Source organism: Gossypium hirsutum, chromosome A06 (genome assembly GCF_007990345.1).
Source record: "Gossypium hirsutum isolate 1008001.06 chromosome A06, Gossypium_hirsutum_v2.1, whole genome shotgun sequence".
Classification (NCBI taxonomy): domain Eukaryota; kingdom Viridiplantae; phylum Streptophyta; class Magnoliopsida; order Malvales; family Malvaceae; genus Gossypium; species Gossypium hirsutum.
Genome location: NC_053429.1, coordinates 32,483,621 through 32,504,821, shown reverse-complemented (window position 1 = coordinate 32,504,821; position 21,201 = coordinate 32,483,621). Strand labels below are relative to the sequence as shown.

Genomic DNA, 21,201 nt, shown 5'->3' with positions numbered 1-21,201 from the left:
TTAAATCCAATTTTGGAAGCGTAGAACTGAAGTTGTCTGTACATATTTTGTAGGGATTATTTAGTACTCTGATTTTGAATTCTGGATTAACTTCGCAATACAAAAATTGGTTCTTTCCTTTCTTATAAACCCCAAAATCTACATCAACAAGTTTTAATATAAAGTTGGATCTGCAATTAACCTATTTCAACCTAACCAATTACTTTCTAATGGCTCTGTATTCTCAAGTGGGCTAGACCATAATAAGTGTGCTTATGAACCCAGAGCCCTAAGGGAATATCTATATTGAAGTCATTTGGGGCAAAATGGTTTGGGCGACTTGAGTTCACTAACATCAACCAATTTGATAAAGATAATTCTCCTTTTCTTTTCTTTTTCTTTTTCTTGTTAATTACTCAATTTTTAAATTAAATTTTAAACTATAAAGTTTTTTAATTGAGACCTCAATGTATCGATATCGTATCTATAATGTTATTCTAACCTGACTATTAGCTTGGACATTAAATGCTAGCTCGAATCTAATATGAAGTATATTTAAAATACAGTATCAAATTATAAACAAGTGTCTATTGTATGGATAATTTAAATGTAACATTTAAAAAAATAGTCCTCTTAAATTTTATTGACATTGTCTATTTTTTAAAATGTTAGGTTTAAGTTGTGCATATGGTAGATACATACATGCTTGTAATTTGATCCATATATTTTAAATATGCTCCACATTATATCCATGTATCAATATTATAGTAGTTAGGTCTTTTTTGCCAATGAAATATCAATTTACGCATTAAAACAAGTGGAATTTAATGTGGAGTACATTTAAAACACACAGTTCAAATTATAAATACATGTATACCTACTAAAATAACAATTTAGATTTGACATATTAAAAAAAGATAATGTTAATAAATTTAGGAGGGTAATTTTTTTTATTATTTTGACATGTTAGACCCAATTTGTCTATGCAATTAGCAATTACATGAATATAATATGTTCTAATATTATTTTGTTATACCCTATGCCAGGTTCTCACCCACACCTTCAGATGAAGCCCACACCATTAAGAATTACCTTCACATCATCGCCTTGATAAGCTATAAAAGTAACATCTTTTAATCTCATGCTTGGCATGTTTTTGGATGATTTATTATATAATTTAGTGAATTTGATGCTCCTAATCCATTAATTTCATGTTTCTATACTTAGGAGAGCATAGAGGAGCAGAATGAGCGGAAAATGGGCCAAAATTGGACAAAACAGCCTACTTTCAGGATCCACACGGCCTGGCCATTCCCACAAGGGTTGAGCACACACGGGCTAGCCACATGCCCATGTTCTAGCCCATGTCGATATCGCTCCCTGTTTCCCAAACACGCGAAGAAAGCCAATTTTTAGGGTTTCTGAGCAATCTAAAGTCTATAAATACACACTAGAAGAGGACCTAAGGGGACACGCAGAGAAGAACGAAGAAATTACTCGAAGAACGCCATCAGAATCAACTCAGAAGCAGGATCTCCTTCAAGATTGAAGATCTTTAGTCAACTTCTCTAGAAGTTTTTGGGTTTTTTTATGTTTTGTTATTTTCCTAATTTTGAGATTTTTCCTTCCAAAGTATGAACTAAATTCCCTAGATACCTAGGGAAAATGAAACCTATGATGGATCTTGTTATTTAATTTCTGAATTATATGATAAATACTTGATTTCTTGATCTCAATTATGTGTACTTATTCCATGTTTTAATGTTTTCAGGATACTAATTCATGATTGATGTGATTATTTCAATAGAGCAAAAGTCTCTGTTTAAGAGTAGATCAGGCATAATTGAGTGGAGTTGCATGCAATTCTAAAAATAGGATGACATAAATCTACCGGATTAGAGTCAAATCTAATAGGGGAATCCATAAATCGAGTTAATGCGACAATAAGGGTTTTAATTAGAAAGAGATTTCAATTAATCAACATAGAGTCAGTTATCTTTACTCTCGAAAGAGATATTAATATAATTTAAGGATTTCTACGGATCAAGGCAAGTGAATAAATCGTTTAATTCATATTCAAAATAATAAGTGAAGTCTTCCTGGGTATTATCTCTCTCATTGGTTCATTCGAATATTTTCTACTTAATTATCTATTGCGTCTTAATAATTAGTTTAGATAAATTTTAGATTAAAAACAACCCTTTCAATTTATAGACTAGATAAAAAAATAGTAATTACTGGTACTTTTAGTCCTCGTGGATATGATATTCCTAACTCACCATAGCTATACTACTATATGATAGGTACGTTTGCCTTTGTCATGATTTTAGTTAGTTAAGTGAATCATCATCAAGTTTTTGGCACTATTGCCGAGGATTAAGATATTAGGAACACTTGATTTTTATTACTTTAGCCATTTTTATTTTTATTACATTTTATTTTTATTTTTTAATTTTTATTTTCTAATTTTTCTTTTATTTGCTTCTGGCAGGTTCCTTTAGTTTATGACTAGAAAGACTCGTCTAGACCACTTTTATTTGACAGCGAAATTGAAAGTACAGCTCGTAGAAACCGTAAAGAAGCAAGGAAGAGTTGACAAAGTACAATAGAAGAGCAAGAGGAAGTTATTAATACTGAGAAGATGGCAGAAAATTAGAATAATTAGCTACTTCCTATGAATCCTGCAAATCCAAAATTATGCCAAGCCCACTCTCACTAGGGCTGAATCGAGTATTGTTAGACCTGCTATTGCTGCAAACAATTTTGAATTGAAACCTAACACTATTCAAATAATTCAACAGTTTGTTCAGTTTGATGGTTTGCAAGACGAAGACCCAAATACTCATTTGGCTAATTTCCTAGAATTCTACGAAACTTTTAAGATTAATGTCATTTCTGACAACGCCATTCACCTTCGGTTATTTCTATTCTCATTAAGAAATAAGGCTAAACAGTGGTTGAACTCCCTAACACGAGGTTCTATCACTATTTGAGACCAAATGACCGAAAAGTTCTTATTGAAGTATTTTCCACCGGCCAAGACAACTAAGTTGAGGAATGATATTTCTTCCTTTGTGCAAATGGATTTAGAAACCCTTTATAATGCATGGGAGATGTATAAGGATTTATTGAGAAAGTGCCCTTGCCATGGGTTACCTCTATGGTTACAAGTTCAAACTTTCTACAACAGTTTGAACCCCTTAACTAAGCAACTGATCGATGCAGCCGCTGGTGGTACTTTCAATAATAAAACACCTGAGGAGGCTTATAAGTTTATAGAGGAGATGTCACTGAATAATTATCAATGGCAAGTCATGATGACAATCCGAAAAAAATAGCTGGTGTTTTTAACTTAGATGCGGTCACCATGTTATCAAACCAAGTAGAACTCTTGAATAAAAAGATTGATGGTTTATGTTTCTACATTGGTACATCCGGTGATGCAATGCGACACAAATAGAGGTGGAATAAACAACTCGGAATATTTACCCTATGGTCTTAGCATGGAAAATGAGCAAATAAATTATATGGGTAATAATTCTAGACCTCAAAATAATCCTTATAGTAATAACTATAATACAAGATGGATTCTCATGGGAAGGTTAAGGAAATAATTAAGCCTTTAACAAATTTGCTAGAAAAAGATGTGCATTTCGATTTCAGTTAGGAATGTTTAAAAGCATTTAATACTCTCAAAGATAAACTAATTAATGCTCCAATTGTAGTTGCACCTGATTGGAATTTACCCTTTGAACTAATGTGTGATGCAAGTGATTTTGCAGTAGGTGCAGTTCTTGGACAACGAAGAGACAAGCATTTTCAACTGATTTATTATGCTAGCAAGACATTGACAGTTGCACAAGAAAACCACATTACGACAGAAAAAGAATTACTAGTTGTGGTCTTTGCATTCGATAAATTTAGGCTATATTTGATATTATCTAAAGTTGTCGTTTACACTGACCATTCGGCTCTTCGTTATCTCCTCACTAAATCAAATGCAAAACCTCGACTTATAAGATGGATTTTATTATTGCAGGAATTCGATTTAGAAATTCAGGACAAGAAGGGAGCTGAAAATCTTGCAGCGGATCCCCTTTCCAGGTTAGAGAATTCACATCTCAAGGAGCTTAATGAAAATGAAATAAATGACTCGTTTCCTGAGGAACAACTCTTGGTTATACCTAACTCTGAAGTTCATTAGTTTGTAGATATTTCGAATTACCTAGCTGCTAACATCCTACCAAAACGGTTGACACATCATCAAAAGAAGCGATTCTTTACTGATATAAAAAATTATTTTGGGGAGGATCCTTTTCTTTTTTGTGTATGCGTAGATCAAGTAATTTGGAGATGTGTTACAAAATTAGAAGCGAGTAAAATCTTGGAACACTGTCACTTAGGACCAATAAGAGGACATTACAATGGGACTAGGACAGTACATAAAACGCTTGAATCAGGTTTTTATTGGCTCACACTGTTCAAAGATGCTAACAGGTATTTTACTTCTTGTGATAGATGTCTGAGAGCAGGTAATATCTCTAAACCTGATTAAATGCCTCAAACTTATATGCTCTCATGTGAAATTTTTTACGTCTGGGGTATTGATTTTATGGGCCCATTTCCTAGCTCATTTAGTAATAAATATATCCTAGTAGCAGTCGATTATATGTCAAAATGAGTAGAAGCTCAAGCTTTACCCACTAATGATGCTAGGGTGGTAGTTAGATTTCTCAAGAAACTTTTTTCTCGATTCGAAACATCTAGAGCAATTATAAGTGATAGGGGTACGCATTTTTGTAACGCTCAATTTGATAAAGTTCTTAAGAAGTATAGAGTACATCATAGGACAGCTACCCCTTATCACCCTCAAACCAGTAGACAAGTTGAAGTCGCAAATCGAGAGCTTAAGCGTATCTTACAGAAAACCGTAGAATCAAATAGGAAAGATTGGGCGATGAAAGTAGATGATGCTTTATTGGCCTATAGAATAGCTTTTAAAACACTCATAGGAACATCTCCTTAAAAACTTGTTTATGGAAAAAGTTGTCATTTACAATTTGAATTAGAGCACAAAGCATTCTGGGCTATAAAATTCCTAAACTATGATCTTAAACTTGCAGGTGAAAAAAGATTGATACAGCAGAACGAGTTAGATGAGTAGTGAGCGAATGCTTATGAGAACTCACGATTATATAAAGAAGCGACAAAGCGATGCCATGACGCTCGTTTGAAGCAACCCAAATAAATTGAAGCTGGAAATCTTGTCCTTTTTATATAATTCAACCTCAAGTTGTTTCCTGAAAAGCTAAAATCAAGATGGTTAAGTCCATTCGTAGTACAAACCGTTTTCCCCTACGGTACGATAGAGTAACTCATCCAGAATATGGTACATTCAAGGTAAACAGTCATCGACTTAAACTTTATAGTGGTGAGGATCTTAGAATTGATAGAGAGGAGCTTCAGCTCCGCAAACCTTCGTAATCATGCGCACAAGGTAAGTCTAGCTTAAACTTTAAATAAGCACTTCTCGGGAGGCAACACGAGTGTTAACAGTGCTAATTTCATTATTTTTTATTTCATAGTATTTTTAAAAAAAATTAATAAAAAGTGTGTGTTTTGACCCATACGGCCTGGACACACGGGCGTGTCTTTGGCCGTGTGCACTAATGGGAGCTCAACAGTGAGTTACACGACTTGGCGACGTGGCCATGTAACCCACACGACCTGTATACACGGGCATGTGCTTGACCGCGTGGATTTTGAGACTTAGTTTTTAAAATTTAAGGAAATCAACAACCCACATGGCCTAATGACACGACCATGTAACCCACACGACCTGAACACGGGTGTGGCCTTAGCTGTGTGGACCGTAGGACTTAATTTTTCTAAAAATTGATAGAGACACGATCTAAAGTATTCCACACGGGCGTGTAACACAACCGTGTGGACCACACGGCCTGGACACATGGGCGTGTCTTAGGCCGTGTGAAACCTGGAGCTTAATTTTTTAAAATTAAAACAAGACAGAAAGTTACATGGCCATACCACACGGGCGTGTGGGAAGTCACACAAGCGTGTGGAAGGTCACACGGACGTGTCCGAGGCTGTGTGAAGACAGGGCTTGTATTTTTAACGTACACGGGCTTAACACAAGCCACACGAGCATGTGACATAGCCATGTGGCCCAACACGGGCCTCACACGACTGTGTCCCCTTTTAACCCTCAAACCCTAATTTAATTTTTACTGTCTTCTTTCCCAAAATTCTTTCGCCCTAGTGCCGCTGCCCACACTCCCCGTTATTATTTCGGCCACCGTCGTTGTAACAATCATAACTCGTATTCGTCATCGAAATAGGTTTACGAGGCATTATCGATCAAATCACAACATACGACATACATTTCACAAACATAAATCCATTATCACTTAAATATCAATCAAACATAATTACATTGTCCTTTATAAGGCTCTATGAGACCCTAAAAGATGCTTGAAAGAGGTTTGGGACTAAACCGATAACATTTGAAAACTTTAAAAAACTTATAAAATTTCTCATGCATACAAGGATCACACGCCCGTGTAAACAGGCCGTGTGCCTCACACTGTCACCAGACATGCCCGTGTCACAAGCCGTGTGGAAACAGGTCATACATACTAACTTGTATCATACGGCCGGAGACACACCCGTGTGCCATGGCCATGTAAAATCTGGAGGGTAGACTGACTTGGGTCACATGGCCGGCCACACGCTCATGTGCTAGCCCGTGTGTCATACACGGCCAGTAGACACGCCCGTGTGTCTAAGCCGTGTAACTTACTGACTTGTTTAACTAAGTTACAGCAGACACACTTTTGAGTTACACGCCGGTGTGCTTAACCAGATGGGGCAAAATTAGGCTTAGTTTAAGCCACATTTCTCACCCTCCTCAAGCGAACCAAAACCACATCATTTCATGCCATTTCAATACATTTATAGGCAACCAAAACATGTTATTTCACATACAAATCATGCCATTTAAAATCCATCCATTTCACTACTCAAATCATAATCCAAAACATACTAAAACAATATGCCATTACCAATAATTTCACCTATCTTCTCTATGCATTTTTCTCATCATTTTATCATCTATTCTAAACCTCAAGTCATACCAATTAATCATCATAACATCCATGACAAACATGTCAAAACACAAGGTCATTTATATACATCATATTTCACTTACCAAGCTCATAATATAAGCCAACCCAAATGGCCAAATACACATCAACATTTACATCATTTATGAGCCAAATCTTGTAATTGCCCGGTTTAGACCCTATTCAGAACAGTGGTTTTGGAACCACAAATCTGAGTCAAAAAATATTTTAATATTATTTTTGTTGTCTAAAGCATGTTAATTTATATGTGTAAAATTTTTGTGATTTAATTTTATCGTTTAAGTGTTCGATTTAATAAAATGACTTAATCACGTAAAATGTAAAAGTAGATTTCTATATTTTAAAGTGCTTATTTGCTTTGAGGAATTAATTATGGGGTCTTTATGTGGAAAATTGGCCATTAAATAATAGCATGGCCGATTTTGGGCTTGAAATATATGGTTTACTAATTAAATTTATAAGGTTAAAATGGTAATTAATATATTAATATGTATTAAATAAAACAAAAACAAATGGCCATGCATGTGTTCATCTTTCTTGGCCGAATCTAAGAAGGAAATAAAGCTTTGGAAGCTTTAAACATTTGGCACCTTTGGGAGCTTAATTCGGGTATGTGTTTTGCTTGATTTTTGATGATTTTTACGTTTTTGAGATCGTTGCTTTGAATACTAGCTAGCCCATGCTAATTTTTGAATTTGATGACGTATTCATGAATTGCCATTGATGATAGCTTGTGGTTTTTGTTTTTTGATGATGGAAAATAAAAATATGTTGTTAGATTAATATGTTTAATTAAGTGATTTTTAGTAAAAATGCCTAATTGGGATTAAATTGTGAATTTTGTAAATTTATGGGTCAAAATGTAAAATAAATGAAAGAAATGGGCTGCTAGGGGCCTTGGTGAAATTCGGTGAAATTTTGAATATTTTGTGTTTTGTGAAATAGGGACTAAATTATGAAAAATGTGAAATGTCAGTGGCAAAAGTGTAATTAGGCCATTTATGTGTTTTTGGATGAATTTAATTGAATATATGATTAAATAAGTCGAATTTATATTGAATTAGATCAAGAAAAGAGGAAATCGGAATTGGATCAGGGGAAATCTAAAGTTGTCGAATAGTCATCCCGGTTCGTTCGTCTTTGTCCAAGGTAAGTTCATAAGTGAATAAATGATGTTAAATTGAATGTATTTATTTTAAACATAGCCGAATTACATTGTATAAATGTGTAACTACCTAGCCGAATTGTATTTAGCATGGAATGATTTGTTACGAGCATGAAATGATCGAGTTATGACGTCTGAAAGCCCCGTACAAACCTTAGGAATAGTTAGGATACATATGTCATGACATAGATTTCTGATATGTGATTTCGTGTAAGACCACGTCTGGGACGTTGGCATCGATTTATTATTTACGTGTAAGACCATGTCTAGGACATCGGCCTCGTATATGAGTTCGTGTAAGACTTTGTCTGGGACAGTGGCATCGATATGTGATTACATGTAAGACCACGTCTGGGACGTTGGCGTTGTACGAGCTTTTCGACTATCTGAGTATCCTATTTAATTCTGAATGATTTAACGGGCAATATTGAGTTAAGATCGAATGTGAAATCGAGCTAAAAGGTCCAGGTACGTGCTAAGTTATATGATTATGAAAGTAAGGTAAGTAATGAATCATGCATGATAAAAGAGAAATTTGTATATATGCTTATGAGCATGTTTGTATTCGGTCAAGTTTAGTATAATATGTTAATGTTTATGTGATGATATATGAATTTGCAAGTAGGATAAATGTATATCTGATTAAGGTTTGTTTGATTCTGCTTAGTTTAATTGAATTTTGTATGTCATTGAAATGATTTATTTGCTTATGACTTACTAAGCTATTCAAGCTTAATGTGTGTGTTCGTTCAATGTTATATAGATTTTTGGAAGCTACGAGCTCAGGGATCGTCAAGGAAATTTGTCACACTATCGATCACTATTTCAGTATTTTATAAGTTTGAACTTTGAACCTATGGCATGTCTAGGCTAGATGACATATTTAATCTTAGAGTATGTATATATATGTAGCCATGCAAAAATGGCTTGACCATAATGTTAATGTCTATGTGTATTGTTTGTGACTTAAACTTATTTTGGAGGTAAGTTTCATGGTTATATGCTTAGAGTGATTGGTTTATGTTTCAGCAAAGGTGATTAAATCATATAGCTAATTGTTTAGTTATATGTAAATGGTATTCACTATGTGTGGACTATGTTATGTTATGGGTGTTTGACTATTAAATATAGTTTTTTTTTTAGTTGGTTTGTAATGGTAAAAATTTCATTGATGAATTGATTTGGAAATAGTGGATAATTTGCACATGAGTGTTCAGCTATGGCTTTAATTTCATGTTGATGAGTATGTAATATTGGTATTTGGTATGTATATATATTTATGTGATGTTGCCGTATGCATTGGTCATTTTTGTATTGAGTTGAAATGGAAATTTTAGCTTAATTTGAAGAGTAAGAACTTGTATCATTTTTGTGGTTATATTTGATTGCCAAATAGATGAGATGAGATTTGATTTTGTGTATGTATTCTAGGCATGATAAGTAGCATGTGGTTTAGGTGAAATTCAAATTGTTATATGTGCTCAAAATGTTTTGAAATGATATGGTAAATTTTACTATGGAAATTAAGCCATGTAAATTGGATGGTTCGGTTACAGGTAAGCATGAATAAAAGTATGGAGTAATATGTATGATTTTAGTTATAAAATAAAGGTAATATTATATGCTTGTATGTATTAATGTATGCGCATATAATTTGTAATGTGTAAGTTATTAAGTTAGACATGCTAGGTTCGGCAATCAAGTTTGGATTTGGTTATTAATACCATGGTTAAATGTGCATACGGCTAATATGTTTTAAAAAAATAAAACTTAACCATCTTATGAAGTTGTTTGTGCCGATTATAATATGATCAAAAGCTTTGATTTATGATTCATTTGGTATAAAATGTGCATGAATGATTTATGAAGTAAAATAATTATTTTTATTATGTGTTCGAATATTATTAATATGATGAGCACATGATTTGAATGATGTATTATTAAAGCAATTATGATATGACTTTGGGACATGTTTATTGACTTGTAATTATGATATATGTTTGATATGGGTTTAGTTGAACCTTGTGATATGATTTGTACATGCAGTATGATTTATGTTAAATATTTAATTAGTAATAATATATATACATGAATATGACTTATGTTTTATATGGTCGTGAAATGTTCTGATTTGTCCAATAATGTCTCTTAACCCTAGTCTGGCGACGGATATGGGTTAGAGATGTTGCAAATCTCATGGCTAATATCATATCTCAAAAGACATCATCATATCACTAGTCTATACATGCCATATATCATATTTACAAAGCATCAAAAGTACCAACAGGTTGATCGATAGTGTGACGATGTTCTTGATGATCCCCGAATCCGAGCTAGCTTCGATTATCTAAAAAGAAATAGAGAAAGAACACATAAAGTAAGCTTTAAAAGCTTAATAAGTCATATACAAATAAAATTAACACATGAATCAACATTATTTCCATCAATAGGCAAACTATAAGTAAGCACATATAAGCTCACAAACCTTTTCCAATGTATACATATTCAATATCATGAATGAATTCATCAAATACTTCTCTTTTCAATACTTGTATGAATCTGTCACTTAACTCATTCACACATTCTTTCTCGACTTGACTTTGCCCGTTGAACCTTTTGGAATTGTTAAGGATACTCGGAAATCACATATAGCTCTTACAATGCTATATCCCAAATATGGTCTTACATGTAATCAAATATCGATACCGATAGCCCACCTATGGTCTTACACGAAATCAAATAATGATGCCAATACCCCGGACATGGTCTTACACATAATCACATAATGATGCCAATGTCCCAGTCATGGTCTTACACATAATCACATCTCGTTAATCCTAATGTCATGACATTCGTATCCTATACTATTCCTAAGGTTCGTACGGGACTTCCGGATATTGTAACCCTATCGATTCTTGCTCATATTTGATTATTCAACATTCATAGCAGTTCAATGACAATTAAACATATATAATTCAATTTAAAGACATTTATTTGCATATGAACTTACCTTGTATTCAAGATAAACGAACTGGATCGACTATTTGATAACCTTTAATTTTCCCCGATCTAAATCCAATTTCTTTCGTTCTTGATCTAAATACATTCAAAATTAACTAATTTATTCATCAAATCATTCAATTCAGTCCGCAAACACATATTTGGGCATTTTTACCATTTATCCCCTAAAGTTCCATATTTTTACAAATTGGTCTTCATTTCACAAAAATACAAATTCAAGCAATTTAATCCAATTTCACCATATTCAAATTTCACTAGTGTCCCTATTAGCCCACATATTTCATATTTTTCACATTTCAAACCCTCAATTTACACATTTCACAATATAATCCCTATTTGACATTTTTGTCAAAAATAACTTTACAAAACATTAAAATCTATCATCAAGTTTTCATATTTCATCATCAAACATCCAAAATCTCAAATAATCATCAATGGCACTTCACAAAATCATAAACAAATTAAAAAATTTTAGGCATGGGCTAGCTAGAATATAAAGCAACGATCTCAAAAACGTAAAAATCATTAAAAACCGAGCTCAAAACATACCTAATTGCTTGAATTATTCGTACCAGAATGAATAACCCTATTTTATCTTCTTGTTTTTCAAATTTCGGTGCATGGAGATGGAAAATAACATTTTAATTCACTTTGTTTTATTAATAATAACTTGATTTATCAATTACCAATATTAACCTTTAATATAAACATATAAAATCACTTAATATATGGACAACTATGTCAAATTCCACTATCAATGGTTTAATAACATCATAAGGAACTTTCATTTAATAAACCATAGCAATTAGACACTTTTAACAAGTAGAATGCAAATTTTGCATTTTATGCGATTTAGTCCTTTTTCTTAAATTGAGCTATTAAACAATAAAATTAGCTCACAAAATTTTCACACATACATACAATCATGCTATAAACACATAAAATAATATTAAAATAATTTTTTGACCACGAAATTTGTGGTTCCAAAACCACTGTTCCAATTTAACGAAAAACGGGCTGTTACAGTCGCCCCATTCCGATGTCGACCATCATCATCGAACCTCTCCTCACTTACCTTTCTCTCTCTCCTTCCCTCTCCCTCGTCCCAAGCCCCATCTTCACACCTTCCCTTATCACCTCTCCCTCTCCTTTCCCTTCGCCTACCGGCCAGAGACCCACCCAACCACCCCCATTCTCCCTTCCCTTTCCCATCCATCCCCCCGTCCCCAACCTCACGCGCCCCTTTCACCCTCCCCTCTCTTTTCTTTCTCATTTTCCCTTTTTTTCCCCCAGCCCTGACTAGCCACCCTAACACACTCTCCCTTCCCCACTCCTCTGTTCTTCACCACGCACACACCCACTGACCATCGCCCTTTTCCGTCCGTCAACCACCAGCTGCCGTGCAACCACCGTCAGTTACACTCTCTTTCCTTCTTATTATTACTATTATTATTATTCTTTTTATTAATTATTTCTTTATTATTGTTTTATTTTCCTTGTTTTATTTTTATTAGCTTTATTATTAATTTATTGTTTATTATTATTATTTGTTATTGCTTTCTTAAGTTGTTTATTCTTGTTTAGTTTAGTTATTTGTTGTTAATTCTTTATTTATGTTTAAGTTAGTTTTGGCCATTAGCAATATCTTACATCATTATTATGTTTTTATTCATATTCTACTTGCTTAGTTATTTTATAAATTGATCGTTTCTTTAGTTATCATTATGCCTATAAGTCAATTCTTTATTCGGTATAATTCTTGACCTAAACTTGGATGTTTATTTCTTTTTTGCTTGCTTATTATGTTGATTCGCAAATTGATTTATGAGATTGCTTTCTTGCAGGTTTATTATGACGAACACAAGAGGCAAGACTAAGACTGTCGTTCCCGCTTTGAAAAAGCAAAAGGGCCCCAGTGGGACCTCCTCTTCGAGTACATTCGCCGAAGCTCGCCACCCTTATCTCTGATTCTCGGTGGGCCCTCAAGAGGATTTATATCAGCTCCTTCGAGTATGACCACTCGGTCTAGGCCACTATATCGATTGGGCCGCGTTGAAGCAGGTCTGCCACGCTAATGACGTTCGCACCACTATTACCACAGCTCCGTGGGATCGATTCTTTGCCATCATCGAGCCCACCTACATGGAGCTGACGTTGGAGTTTTGCTCAACATTTTTGGTACATAAGGTCATGACGGTTCATGACGAACCAGGCATCATCACATTCCGACTAGGTGGTTTGGTGTGTTAAATGAGTGTTCCCAAATTCTACGCTGCTATGGGACTTTACACAGAGGAATTTATGAGCGTTGAGGACTTTCTTCGACTTCATAGGCATATTCATCACTCACTATCGCGTTGTTAGACTGATCTTACAGTAAGCTATATGCTATATGACGTGAGTCACTCGAAGGCGACTTCTCTCTCTCCAGCCTTACGGTACATTCTCGCACTCTTAGCTCACACTTTGACAGGTCGGAGAGAGAGCATTGGAGTCGTTAGCACTCATGACGCTTATTTTCTATGGAGCATGGTGCACAAGCATATATTTGACTTGGCATGCTCTATCGCTCTAGCCTTCTGCCATCAAGCTGACCACCACAGGAAGGGCCCAATCTGTCTAGGCTCTTACGTAACTTGCCTCGCTTAACACTTCGGTCTCCTAGATACACCGGAGCAGTCCTCCACACTTACACTTGTTGGCCAGATGTCTCCACAGGGCATCTCGAGCATGATACACATGAGGATGATTGAGCAGTGTCGAGGAGTAGATCCTCCTTAGTATAGATTGTTTCATTCTGATGCTCAAAATGAACCCAAAAACTTAACTGATGATGTTCCTCCATATCACGAGGACCCACAACAGCCTCCACCTTCGAGTCACTGACCTGTTCCTTCTGCTGCTAGCTTCTGAGGAGTTCACGAGTTTCTGTCAGTACTGCTTTCAGAGGTTCGAGAGTATTGATGCGACATTGCAGCAGATTTGTCAGCATTTCTATATTGCTCCTCCAGCGTCGACGACTCACGATGCTGATGCGTCTGATGATGAGGACCATTGAGTCCATTTAATATAATATAATTTAATTTTTATTTTTATTCTTAGTTTTTATTTTTATTTTTATGTTTATTTGTATTTTCCTAGACTTTTTTCACTTTTATATTTTGAACTATATTTTATTTATTATGGTTGTTTCTAATCGAGTAACCCTTTAATCTTCTTCAGCCTTGTATTTATTTTCTTATCAGTTGCTCAGAATCATGCTCTACATCTACATTTATCTACAATTCCGCTTTTCACTATTCTGGGAATTTCATCCAATATTTAGGGTAGTTTCAATTCTCTCCCTCTCTTTTGATATTTTTGTACATTGAGGACAATGTACATCTTAAGTGTGGGGAGGTTATTTATATGATTATTAGAAAATTCCTGAATTATGCCTTGTGTTCAAGTAATTTTCTCATATTACTATTAGAATGATTTTTTATCGATTTGTGGTTATCATTGATATGTTTTAGATTAAATTCATAGGTAATTGTGCACTGATTGTTTAAACTTTAAGACATGAGAGAATCAAGCATGATAAGTCTATTTTTAGAATTAAAATTTGTTAGGTTGTTTCCCTAAATTTAAGTATTACCTTGAAGTTTGAGATTTACAAGATTGACATCAAAAACCATAACTTTTGTGAGATTTTAAGCCTTTAGGGCATACACTTTTCTTGCTCACTTTATTATTGGTTATGAGTGTGTCAATGTTTATTGGTTATTCTAGAACTTGCTTCGATTATGCATGTCGAGACCACACATTTGATTTGATATATTGATATGATAAAGGCACCTAGGTTTTAGCCCACTTATCCCATGAAGCCTACCTATATAATTAACCCTTAGTGAACCCCTTTGAGCCTAAAACGTAGTTCTTTGATCTACCTTGTAACACCTCTAACCCATATCTGTCGCCGAAATAGGGTTACGAGGTATTACCAAACAAGACACAAATTCCGAACAATCGTATGCGTACACTTGCTCAAACTCTTAAAACAATCAAATATTAACATATATAACTAATTTAAATTCTTTACGAATCATATCATAACATTTTTCAAACATATATCCAGTTATATGATTCATGTTTGTAATAATTGATTGAATTATTTATGACCAATCAAATTTTCATTTCACGCGATTAAGCCCTTTTATTAAATCGGGCACTCTAACGACAAAATTAAAACACGAAAATTTCACGGATATAAATTCACACTTAATAAGCACAAAATAATTTTTTAAACTTTTTCTGACTCAGATTCGTGATCCTGAAACCACCGTTCCGAATAGGGTCTAAATCGGGCTGTTACATACCCTTAATAGTAACATATAACTCATTCTTTTTGATTCATTGAGAATTTTTCCTATTTTATTGACTCTCTTTTTGTCGAGATTTAATTTGGTTAGTTGCCTAACTATGTTCTTTTGTTTAGATGGTAAATTATTTCTTATTATTCCTTGCTAAAAAAAGAAAAAAATTAATTATTATATTACATTTATACGTTTATTTTTATTATTATTTAGATCCATGTCAATTGAGGTTGAACAGTTATATTCATATTCTGAGAAGAAGCTCGTGTTGTTCTTAAATAATTTCGATTGATGTAATTCAACATTTGTTTAGTTTTTTAGTTTGGCAATTTATCAATTCGATCTCGATTCTAACCTTCTTTTTCAGCTTTTATCCACACCTTTAACCCAAGCCACAATATTACAACCCTTTAAAGACCTTTTGATTTGTGTATCATCTCATTTTATAGTGGTGGAGATTTGATTTTCATGCAAGCCTATGGTAATGACTTTTCATGTTTGACTTTTTAGTGTTTAATTTGAGAACCTTAAACACTTTGAGTGATTTGAGTGAATCTTTAGTGAGGATGTCAATTCTTATCGGTTTTGAATTAAAGGTAATTATTTAGATAAGGGGAAATACCTATGTTTTCATGCTTTAAAAATGTATGACTTGGATTATTTGAATCTTTAAATGCTCTTTTAGTTGAATTATCAATGTATGATTATTTGTGAATTATGACAAAACATTATTGATGAGAATTATGATTTAAGAAAGTTTAATTTTAATTGTGAGTTGAGGATTTTGCTTGAGGACAAGCAAACGCTTAAGTGTGGGGATATTTGATAAGCCATAAAAGTAACATGTTTTAATCCCATGCTTGGCATGTTTCTATACTTAGGAGAGCATAGGGAAGCAAAATGAGCAGAAAACGGGCCAAAATCAGACAAAACGAGCTACTTTCATGATCCACAAGGCCTAGCCATTCCCACACGGGCTGACCACACGCCTGTGTGAGCCTACGGGCTGGCCACACGCCCATGTGATAGCCCGTGTCGATATCGCTCCCTATTTCCAAAACACAAGAAAAAAGCCAATTTTTAGGGTTTCTGAGCAATCTAAAGTTTATAAATACACACTAGAAGAGGACCTAAAAGGACACGCAGAGAAGAACGAAGAAATTACTCGAAGAATGACGTCAGAATCAACTCAGAAGTAGGATCTCCTTCAAGATTGAAGATCTCCTTCAAGATTGAAGATCTCCAGTCAACTTCTCTAGAAGTTTTTGGGTTTCTTTATGTTTTGTTGTTTTCCTAATTTTGAGATGTTTGCCTTCCAAAGTATGAACTAAATTCCCTAGCTACCTAGGGAAAATGAAACCTATGATGGATCTTGTTATTTAATTTTTGAATTACATGATAAATACTTGATTTCTTGATTTCAATTATGTGTACTTATTCCATGTTTTAATGTTTTCAGGATATTAATTCATGATTGATGTGCTTATTTCAGTAGAGTGAAAGTCCCTGTTTAAGAGTAGATCTGGCATAATTGAGTAGAGTTGCACGCAATCCTAGAAATAGGACAACATAAATCTACCGAATTAGAGTCAAATCTAATAGGGGAATCCATAAATCGAGTTAATGCGACAATAGGGGTTTTAAATAGAAAAAGATTTCAATTAATCAACCTAGAGTTAGTTATTTTTACTCTCGAAAGAGATATTAATATAATTTAGGGATTTCTACGGATCAAGGCAAGTAAATAAATCGTTTAATTCAGATTCAGAATAATAAGTGAAGTCTAGGAGGATTCTTTCTTAGGTATTGTCTCTCTCATTGGTTCATTCGAATATTTTCTACTTAATTCTCTGTTGCGTCTTAATAATTAGTTTAGATAAATTTTAGATTAAAAACAACCCTTTCTATTTATAGGCTAGATAGCAAAAAGATAGTAATTACTGATACTTTTAGTCATCGTGGATACGATATTCTCTACTCATCATAGCTATACTACTATACGTAGGTGAACTTGCCTTTTTCGTGATTTTAGTTAGTTAAGTGAATCATCATCACACCTCAAGCCATTAAGGATAACTATCACACTCACATCAGTGTCTTATTTTATTTAATGATCTCAACTCTCCATGTGAAAAATAAAATAAAATAATAAAAAAACACATTGATTTTACGTGGAAACCCTTTCGGGAAAAAACCACGGGCAGAGGAGAAGGAAATTCACTATGTCGAATTCGAATTATTGCAAGAGGAATAGACTACGTCTATTTATAAGCTTGTAAAGCCATATTCTAGTAAGACTGAAACACCTTATTCTAATCAATATAAAATAGATGGAGTTTAATAAGGTTTAAAAAACCTTATTCTAAAATAAAAGAAGTGTAATTCTATATGGATTCTTCTTTTATTTTATTTTACCACTGTATTTTATTTAAATAAGGATTCGGGTCACTTAATTCTAACAATCTCCACCTTGACACGAATTCTCAATGAACAAGTTCTTCATAGCGAACTCTCAGCGAACAAGTTCTCCACCTCTCCCATAAAACCCCTTAAATGTTTAACTTCAACAATGAACACCAACCAAGTCTAAGCAATGCTCAAACTTGGTTATAGGAAGTGACTTAGTCATCATATCTGCAGGATTTTCATGAGTACTAATTTTGCTCACAACTATATCACCACGAGCAATAATATCATGAACAAAATGATACCGAACATCAATGTGTTTTGTTCTCTCATGAAACATTTGATCTTTTGTAAGAAAGATGGCACTCTGACTGTCACAAAATACTGTGCTGATTTGAAGGTCTTCAATGAGTTCACTAAAGAGTCCCTTCAACCAAATAGCTTCTTTACAAGCCTCAGTAATCGCCATGTACTCAGCTTCAGTGGTAGACAAAGCGACTGTAGTTTGCAAAGTGGCTTTCCAACTGATTGCACAACCTCCGATTGTAAAGACTGTGAGAGATCTTCTTCTATCAAGGTCTCCAGCAAAATCAGAATCAACGTACCCAACGACTGCATCTAGTTTTTCCAAACTGTAAGCCAATATCAGTAGTAAATCGTAAGTATCTTAAAATCCAATGAATTGATTTCCAATGTTCTTTACCGAGATTCATCATATATCTGCTAATTGCATTAACTGCATATGATAAATCTGGATGTGAATAAACCATAGAGTATGGAACATGTGACATGTACTCAATCTCATCATCTGATTGTGGAGACAAAGTCGATGAAAGTCTGAAATGGGCTGCTAAAGGAGTACTAACAGGCTTAGCACTCTGCATACTGAACCTGCAAAGAACTTTCTCAATGTACACCTTCTGACTTAGGTACAATTTACTTATTTTTCTATCTCTGAGAATCTCCATACCAAGTATCTTCTTTACTGGTCCCAAATCTTTCATCTCAAATTCTTCACTTAGTTGGATTTTGACCTTTCTTATCTCTCCTTTATCTTTTGCTGCTATCAACATGTCATCAACATAAAGAAGTAGATACACATAAGAACAATCATTGTTTTCCTTAAAGTAAACACAATTGTCAAAACTACTTCTTTTGAAATCATGAAAAGTCATAAAGAAATCAAACCTCTTGTACCACTGTCTTGGTGACTGTTTCAAACCGAAAAGGAACTTTTTCAGCAAACAAACATAGTCATCTTTTTCTGAGACTGTAAAACCCTCTGGTTGTTGCATGTAAATATCCTCCTCAAGTTCTCCATGCAAAAATGCAGTTTTTACATCTAACTGCTCAAGCTCCAAATCATCCATGGCCACAATACCAAGCAAAGCTCAAATCGAACTATACTTAACAACTGGGGAAAACACATCTGTGAAGTCCACTCTTGGAATTTGACTATAACCCTTTGCAACAAGCCTTGCCTTATATCTGGGTTCTTCAACTCCTGAAGTCCCTTCTTTCTTTTTAAACACCCATTTACAACAAACAGTCTTCTTACCTTTAGGAAGTTTCACAAGATCTCATGTTTTGTTTTGTGGAGTGATTCTATCTCCTCTTGCATAGCAAACATCCATTTTTCTAAGTCTTCACAACTAACCGCCTAAGAATAATTAGATAACTCTTGATTCGCATCTATATCTTCAGCCACATTTAAAGCATAAGCAACTAGATCAGCCCCAGCATACTTCTTTGGAGGTTTAATTTCTCTTCTAGTTCTGTTTTTGGCGATTGAGTATTACGGTGAAGAAGCAAATCTATTCTCAATTTTTATACTGGCTTGAGGAGTCGACTCTGTATTAATCTGATGCTCCACCTGCTTTCGATTTTCTTTATTGGAAGAGTCTTTAAGAGATAAGTTAGGTAGCATAGCAATTTCATCAAAAACAACATCTCTACTAATCACAACTTTTTTATTTTCAGGACACCATAACTTATACTCTTTTACACCAGCTTTATAACCAAGAAAAATACATTTAATGGATCTTGATTCCAATTTTCCATTATCAACATGAGCATACGCAGGACACCCAAAAATCTTTAAATCAGAATAATTAGTAGGATTACCAGACCATACCTCTTGTGGAGTCTTTTTCTCAATGGCAATGGATGGGGATAGGTTGATCAAAAAACATGCAGTAAAGGTTGCTTCGGCCCAAAACGACTTTGGTAAGTTGGCATTTGACAACATACATCGAACCTTCTCCATGATCGTTCTATTCATTCGTTCTACAATGCCATTTTACTGTGGAGTATGGCGAACTGTCAAGTGTCTCACGATTCTTTCTGACTTGCACAATCTATTAAACTCATCAGACCAGAACCCTAAGCCATTGTCTGTGCTGAGGTATTTTATTTGTTTTCCCTTCTGTTTTTCAATCATAATTTTCCAAGACTTAAATGCAGAAAACACATCGCTTTTCTGCTTCAAGAAGAACACCTAAACTTTTCTAGAAAAATCATCAATAAAGGTTAGCATATAATTAGCTCCACCTCTCGAAGACACTCTGGATGGCCTCTCAGATCAGAATGAATATATTCCAACGTTCCCTTCGTATTATGGATTCCTCTGGTGAATCAAACTCTCTTTTGCTTCCTAAAAATACAGTGCTCACAAAAATTCAGTTTGCAAATTCCTTACCCATCAAGAAGTCCTCTTTTGCTTAATTATGTCATACCATTTTCACTCATATGCCCTAGGCGTATATGCTAAAGTTTAGTAATATCATCATCTGACAAGGAAGAGGAAGCGACAGCTGCATCACCAGAAATAGTAGAACCCTGCAAAGCATATAACTTGGCAATTTTTCTCTATCCTTTCATCACAACAAGGGAACCTTTGGAAATCTTTAAAACCCCACTTTCAGCTGTGTATCTGTACCCTTTTGAATCAAGAGTACTCAATGAAATTAAATTTCTTTTCAATTATGGAACATGTCGTACGTCACTAAGTGTTCTGACAACTTCATCAAACATCTTAACTTTAATTGTTCCAACACCTGCAATTTACATGAAGCGTTATTTCCCATCAAAACAACACCTTCAGACACTGTTT

At 34.4% G+C, this 21,201-nt stretch overlaps 1 non-coding gene across 1 annotated transcript; it reads right to left on the bottom strand.

Moving 5' to 3' along the window:
• Positions 1-3,026: 3,026 nt before the first annotated feature.
• Positions 3,027-3,133, bottom strand: LOC121231518 (small nucleolar RNA R71). Its single transcript, XR_005929576.1, has one exon. It is a non-coding gene; the product is annotated as a small nucleolar RNA R71 (small nucleolar RNA).
• Positions 3,134-21,201: the final 18,068 nt, after the last annotated feature.